An 8178-nucleotide genomic window follows, 5' to 3' on the forward strand; every position below is an offset into this window, starting at 1 on the left:
CAGAAATGGTTCTTCCAAAGGTCAGGGAATGCGTGGGTCTGGAAGGACTGCTTCCTATTTCACGTACTTCCTCCGTTTAAGTTCCTTCAGATGGGTGATGTTTCAACATCGGCAATTTTTGCTTCCTCCTTCTACCTGCCAGCTCCCCAGATCGTTAAGACAGTTACATTTCTATCTCTGCCCGTCGAATGTGTTCCACTGAACCAACTTAGAGATGGAGAACTACGGCATCGCTGCTCCGATTCAGAATACAATACTTAATGAAAGGACTTCTCAATCTGCTCAGGTGAAAAAAAACAGACCTACCATCCAGCTGCAGCATTTGGATGAAAATAATGACCAACACAGGCTACACTTCTTTCTGACAGAAGAAACCAAAAACACATGCTGTGGCAGCAGCAACCAACTTGCAAAGGCTGCGCCATTTCCAAGAGCTTTTTGCCATCCTCATGACTTACTAGTGATGATCATGTATTGTAAGGGAAATAGATAAAATAGCAGCTACATTTACATCTGTTTATTAGCGGACCCTGTGGCAAAAACATGAAAAGGAAGCTACTGCTCAAATTGGAAGCAGTAGGAAGGATGAAAAAAAAAAAAAACCCAGGCTTCTCTGAGCATGTGATTTGAAAACAAGCAATGAAGAGGAAAACAAATTTACTAGTTAAAAAAAAATGGTTGTTTGAGCTGATAGTATCCCTTTGAATAGTGAAGGAAATGTGCTGCTTGCTTCATGGTGTCACTTTCCTCACAGCTCCTGGTGTGGAAAGGGCAGGTGGTTTTTCAAGAAAGGGTGAGCTGAGCTGCATGGTGTGATGAGAAACGGACTGTCTTTATCTTTTAATGGACTTTGCTCAGGATGAACTTCATTTTTGTAAGTACTTTGCTATTCAGCAGCAATTTCCTGTGCTATGTTGGTAAGCATTAAGCTGAGGTTCTTGGGTAACTGTCTGGCATTTGGCACACTGGAGGAGTTCTTGTTTTTAATACCCTCTGAGATAGAAACAAAGAAATGGAAAGGAAGGGCAGAGTGAAGGGGACCCTAATACAAACACTACCTTATGGTGCCCTTCACATGGGAAGGTAGAAAAGCTCAGCTGTTTGAGCAAGCTAACGCCATGACTTGGCTTCACACACCTGAGCATGTTGTCATTTTTTCTAGCAACCATACTGGCTTGCTGGTAAAGGTAGTTGCTGTTTGTTTTGAAGACAGCTCATTTCTAAGGCTTCCTTCTGTTGCTTAGGGTCTAAAACTGATGGTTAGTGGTTAAAGCCTGCAACATAAGGAGACTGAAAAAGTAAATAATTTGGATTAAGCCTGAAGAGTCTCAGAAGCTTTTTGTCCTTGTCCCCCTCCTGAGTGGTGCACTGCCAGCCTACCTTGGCAATTGACATGTGTAATCAAGTTGTGTGGGGAAATGCCAGTTGCAGACTGGTTACTTTCTGAGGAAACAGGTGCTCTGGAAAAAGCTACGTATGTAGCAATCATGTCTGAAGACGTGAGTTAGCAGGAGAGGGCTTGCTTTGATCACACACTTCCCGTCCTCTGCGTCGTTCAGGGATGGACACTCCTGAGGTGTGGTACGGAAAAGCAGAGAGGGAAAAGTCTGAATCCATCTGGAGTGAAATGTGTATTCAGCACAGATTTATGCATTGTTGGCCTGACTTTGTACCTGTTCCAGGCTTCCTATAGCTTTAGGCCTTTGGCTTTAGAATGGTGCTATACGCCGTCATTTTCAGATCTGAGTGGTGCTGACGGTCCCCTTTCAGCAAGGACCTGTGTGGCAGGGAAATAATTCCAAACCCATGCTGTGAAATGATAGATGGTTTGAACAGGGGGTTCCCTTGGTGCAGGGGCAAATTCCAGGAGTGGTGGGCTTAGTGACCAAGGGCAATGGTTGCCCTTGTCTTGCGCCCTTCTTTTCATTTCACCTTTGCTTCAGCTCTCTGGCTTCTCTCATTGTCTGTCCTATCTTATATTCAGGAGCTGCCACAGCCCAGTTAGATGAGGTGGGAAAGCCCAGATAGCAGGAAATATTTTAATTCTCTCCTCTTGCAGAGGCTAATGTTTTTGGTCATGTTTCAGGATGGCCATCTCTGGAACATGCTAGTCAAGAATAAATACATCTACTTTTAGTGAAATGCTGACTTGTTCAGAAGCTGTGGGAAGTTAACTATACCACCTTTTCTTCCTGTGGGCTTTCTACAAAGTAGCAGCGACAACAGTTCTTAATTTTTGTGTGTGTGGAAAGAGCTATACAATACCCTAAGAGTCCACCAAGAAGCAGATAGGATCCCTGCTGTCCACACGGTTACCCAGTTCGAGCTATCACTGTTTTCCTCATATGCAGCACTTGCCTCAGCATAATTCAGGAATTTAGAAAGGCCAACAGAGATAAAACTAGGTAAGCCACTGAGAAGTGAGAGAAGAGCACAGTTCTATTACCAATGCCACAGGCAGCCTTGGCTGCAGCTATGGCTTCAATTTGTAAACAAAATGCAAGTTCTTCACTCCAGAACATTGGACAAATGCCTGGTTTTACTGAACAGCTGTATCAAGGTATTCATTTACAGGAAGAGCATAGACAAAGCTGCCATGAGCCAGAATAAAACTCCATCCTGCTTGGTATCTTACCATCTTTAAAAGTGACCAACAGTGGGGTGTTGACCGGCAACTTTAGCGTGAGCACGTAGTGTTTATTTATTTATTTGCTAGACATACTTTGCTGGTTTACAACAGCATGTAGCTCAGGGATGCACCGAGCCAGATGCAGTGTCTTGTAACAAGACAGAACATGGACCTGCATGTAATCAAACAGGCACTAAAAGAACCACCTGGGCATTTGAAAAGAATCTGCATTAGCAACCTAAATTTTATATAAGTTCTTAACTCCCTCCAACGGAACCAAAGGTGAAAGCACAGTTGCCATGAATCTTTGGCCTGTAACAGTTTTTCTGTGCATATCTGATCTCTCAGTTGCTTTTTAAAAACCCTTGTGGATTGTGGATTTTTAATTAATATCCTGGAGGAAATATTGTTAATACTGCTCCTGTTGTGCTGCTGAAAGGCTACATGCTGTCCAAACCGTATTATCCACAAAGAAAAAACATAAAATAATTGCAGTGATATATACTGCTACCTTCATTCCTACAATATTGAAATTTCTGTTCACTCAGATTTCAAAATGTAATGAGCTTGAAACTGTTTTTTTTTTTAAGGAGGCACTTTTAGTGCATAATCAATCAGTTGAACCCGTAGTATTGAAATTAGGTTACTTTGGCAGTTGAAAGCCAAAATCTGATTTTGTTTCCTAGAGGGGTGATGTGAGCTGGAGCTCTGGGATTAATTCAATCCTGTAATCCATGTGAAAAGGCTTCCAACACTTTCCCACCGAGGAATCAGCCACTTATAGTATTATTATAAATTGCTCTTCCTGGTGTCTTTTAGCATGTTACCAGCTTGTTTTTAGATTTGTGTGTATATAGTTGTTGGGATGTTGTGTTTTTTTTCTTCTAGGCTCGACATTAGTATTTTATGTTGCTTCATACAACCTCATACCTACCTTTTAAAAAAAAGGTATTGAATAAGATGAAATAATAATTCAAATTTCAATTTGTCTTTTTCTGCTTTCTTTTCACATTTGTTGATATTCTTGCTTCTGATTTCTTTGTTATCTTTTCTCTCCTCAAGTGCTTTGTACCTTTATTTTCCCTTTAAAGAAACAGAATTTTTAACTGCACAGACTTCAGTCCCCCTCCTATCAACCCTTTTCCCCGAGGTAAGTTCTCCCCTGATTTGCCAAGGGGCAGATGCAGACTAAGAAAGTTTTGCAAGTCTAATGAAACAGTCCTGGGCTTTTGCACTTTTGAGAAGTGTTGTGAGACCTGGAGAGGTGACCACACAAAACTGCCCCAGGTAACAGTTAACTGCTCCGAGTCTGCCAAGTGTCTTTTGAGGCACAATTTTTTTGAATATTTTTTAAGATAGAGCTTACCTCAAAGGAAGCTGTCAAGCTTTGTGTGGATCAGGTTCTAAAGGAAACATACCTAATATGTTTGGGAACCACTTTCCAACGTTAGCTTCTAGATGTCTTACAACCCATGTTGGTTTAGGAAATACAAGATGTTAAGGACTAAAAGCAAAAGAAATACTGAAATAAATAGGCTTTTGTCTCTTTCCTAAGCAAATTCTTAAAGAAAAGGCATTACTGTCCTGTGATCAAATCACAGTGGATGTCTTTTTTTCCTTCAGTCTCATTTATTTAGTAGCATACACACTTCAGAGTAACAAACACTCAACCAGTACAGTCAATGTCAAAAGTGACCATGGTCAGCATTGCATTGTAGTGTTCAGAACGGATGCATGTGGATTATACAGGCCATTGGATCTCAGTACCTTAAGAATAACAAATAATAACAACAGCAATAAAGTAATAAAAAAATAGCAAGAGCCCTCTGAGATACTCAAGGGTTTGGTCCAACTCCCATTGAAATCTTGCCCTATAACAGGAACTGGATCAGATGTTAAGTGAATTCTCCCCCCTGTGTAAAATTAAAGAGAGATTTAATTTTTACTCCTTTGGTTAAATTTCATCCAAATTGATATCCTTGTGGGGCCTCACCACCCATCATTTTTGAACTTGGCTGATGTATGTCTTTGTGCATTTCTTTCTATATTGCATGTTCCTCCAATCTCCCAGCATCTTGCAAGCGATAACGAAGGACAGCCTCACACCATTCCTGTGAGGTAAGTAGGTACTATTCCCATCTGGGAAATGGGAACAAAATTGAGGCCTAGGATAGTTGCCCAAGGCCAAAAAAACCCCAAGTCACTGGCAAAGTTGAGAGAGAGAAGTCCCACTGCTAGATTCACACAGGAACGCAGCAGCTACAGCAGTAAGCATTGCTGCACCTCACTAGTGAGTTTAACGACCATGGTGCCTAGGTCAGAGGTTCGCTGTTCAGCACCAAAGCACCTCTAGGCCAGCACATCTCACCCTGCTGTGAGAACGCACGTGTTCTCGGTGTCTCCAGAGCGAGGCAATATCTCAGCGGCCGCATTAAAGAATTACATTCTAGAGTTGAGTGCGAGCAAGTGTCAAGGTTATCATGCATCAGCTGTTCTATGGTACGTGCCTGTGCAAAGGCATTATGTAGACACCCCCCACCCCCTCACCCCCACCCGGTAAATACAAGCTTATTCAAGGCGACTTCATAGTGAAAGGTGGCTCTGCGGCTTCCTCACACTAGTGAGTGAGTGTACAGAGACAGGCACGCAGGGCCACACGACGTGACTGAAGGTATCTAACTTACTCCGTGGTAGTTTGCTCATGAGCTCCCAGCCTCCAGCCCTACATCTGCAGGCTGCTCATGACAAGCTGCCTCCTCTTTTCTCATGACAGCAGCAGCGGATTGTGGCTTCTTCCCTTTTTGTGGGCAGCTAAAGGCCATTTCAAAACTAACTTGCTAGAACTACTTATCGTCTAGAATGAGTTTCCAGATCAAGACCTGCTATAACAGATGTTTTCTTTTCCCCTTGACTTTTTCAACTACCTGTGCTTCCTTCTAAGACTACGTACTGCAAACCACCCAGGTGCTAGCAGCAGCTGGGGTTTTTTAAGCTACTGGTTCAATGTTGCTTCTAGTTCTCCTTTAGAATTGGACAGTCATTCTAAAAGTTTGTCTTTTAATCTCTCAACTGACATTTTAGCATCAACTTCTGCCTCCTAAGTAAGTCTCCTCTTTAGAAAACAACTTATGCTGGTGTGAAACGTTCACCCATGTGGTAACAGAAAAAATAAATTTAACTCTGAAGATTAATTAGGCAAACCACTAATGAATTCTATCACCTTAACAGTCTCATTTCCAACTTCTTCTGGGTTTTTTTTAATTATGGTTGGACTGTCTGCAATTGTAGTGTCACAGAAAAGTTATTAAAGTCATGCTTTGTAAGTCCTATCTTCTCCCCACTGTCCTTAAGCACTGCTTAGCTGCAGGAAAGAAAGAAGCCCTTTTTCAAATAAATAAATAAATCGTATGAAATTCACCACAGAGTAATTCGTCATCTCACAGCGCTTAGGAGGCATCTGAAATGATAATATCTGTGCTCCCTATTGAAGGCTTGCTGTCACTTCAAAAAAAAAAAAAAAGAAGAAAGTAAACCCTCTTAAACATCTAGATGGAAAAATTCATCAACATACTATCATGAAAATAAAACTGAGAGGGACTCTGTGAGGCCAAAGAAGTCTGAATTTGCAGTGAATGCAAAAATTACCAGTTTCAAACAATTTCTGGTTTAGGATGAAACATTTCCAGGTGTCGTTACTGCCTACAGAATATCCACTCTACGTCATGTAATTTTTAGGTCACAACCAAGCTTGAATTTTTAATACTGCTGGGTTGTTTAGAGGTGATAAAAAATGTCATTAAATCTGATTTACCTCTTAGTACTGCAATGTGTTCTCTAAAGTAACTTCTTTTAGAAATTATTTTAGGCTCTTTGATTCTAATTACAAATGTTATAGAAGGACTTCATTCCAGATCTGGACTCTGCAACCTTTTTTTTTTTTTGGTCATGATCACAATTACTACTGAAAACAGCAGTTTCTCACAGCATGGAGTCACCTTCACATATTCTGAAGTTCTCAGAATTTTTCCTGAGCACAGGACACCAGCAAAATACGCAATTTCTGATCAATATGCATTACTAGCTTTAGAAGTTAAAAGGGGTTTGACAATCAAATAATAATAGAAGTCCTGTTCTCATTTTGAAAACTGCATCATCACGTTATTAAAGCCTAATGTGAGTGAACAGGTGAATACTGATAGTATTTATACTGCTAATATTTAGAGAACTGTTCAAGTGACTAAAGGCAACCACAGAGATGTTATGTGAAGCCATTACAAACAATCACTTCAGTCTTTCTTGATTTTTTAACCTAAACACTGTGAACTTTCTGTGGCTGCACCTGGGCCGCAGCAAGAGAAGAACAAACCACAGATGACCCCATGTCTCCAGACGGGGACTAGAGGATGCGATATATTGATATTCCTTCCTCCAAACTGCCCTGAGTTAACAACTGATACCTTGGAGGAAGGATGCCTGGGAATTACCTCGTTATTAGTGTAATGCTGTGAATGCAGAAACATTACTTTCCCGAGCACTGCGCCAGTCTATACTCTTAAGTGGCAGCGTCGCATTTGGGAAGAGGAATATGGCTAAGAAGTCACGTGCATTAGGAGACAGCCAAAACCATGCTCGTAAGAGATCAGAGTGGTTACTGGCTACTAGCGCGTACGTCTGTGCGTGTGTAAAGATGTTTTATCTTTTAAAAGAAACGTGCCTTAGAAAAAAAACAACACCACCTTCAAAAAATACCCCAACCGACTCAGTTCTCTGGTCTGTGTGCAAGAGAGTCACTCTTGATTTTCCAGAACTGCAGTTCAGCTGCGAGGCCAAACTAGGCACTTTTCAAATAGCCCACCCAGTCTGAAATTCAAATGTTTTCAGAGACAATAGGTTGCTATTCTCTCCCTAGAGTATCTCCTGAGAGGCAAGATCACAAGAAAAGGCTTTTCTCAGAGAGATGTGAATCAAGGCTTGGGTAGGGGAGAGGAGCAATGGTCAACAGGAGTTACCACATCCAGCCACTACAAACTGCTGTCTCCCTTTGCTCCAGGTTTTGTGTGGTTATCATCCACTTTCACCCCATACCCACCGCAACACAACGCAGCAGAAGTTGTTAGTCCAACCTATTGCGTACACAGGAGTGAGGAAACTTGGAATTATTAGAGGTGAGGTGGGGGGGGGGACACAACACTCTTGCTGGTTTCAAAACTACACAGTTCCCTGAAAAATTGTTATTCCTATGCTGAATTGCCAAGCACTTGCTTAATCTAGAGGTAAGCTAGAGTGCCACCTGTTTGCCAGAATCATTCTGGTTTACCATACAGACCTCTCGACTCATGCTGGTGTGATTCCTGAGTGTGGAGATCTTCGTTCTCTGAGGACCAGTCTGAAGTTCAGCCGGTGCAATACAGACCAACCTGGAGTTATTTAGGTTCAGAGGGCTGATGCAAAGTCATTTTGATCACTAACTGCTGAGTTCTGTATGCAACTACCTCCACACTGATGACCTCAGAAATCTGGAGGGAGTTAAAGATTTCCTTCCAAGTGAG

This window comes from Apaloderma vittatum, unplaced genomic scaffold, assembly GCF_000703405.1.
Source record: "Apaloderma vittatum isolate BGI_N311 unplaced genomic scaffold, ASM70340v1 scaffold9183, whole genome shotgun sequence".
Taxonomy (NCBI): Eukaryota; Metazoa; Chordata; class Aves; order Trogoniformes; family Trogonidae; genus Apaloderma; species Apaloderma vittatum.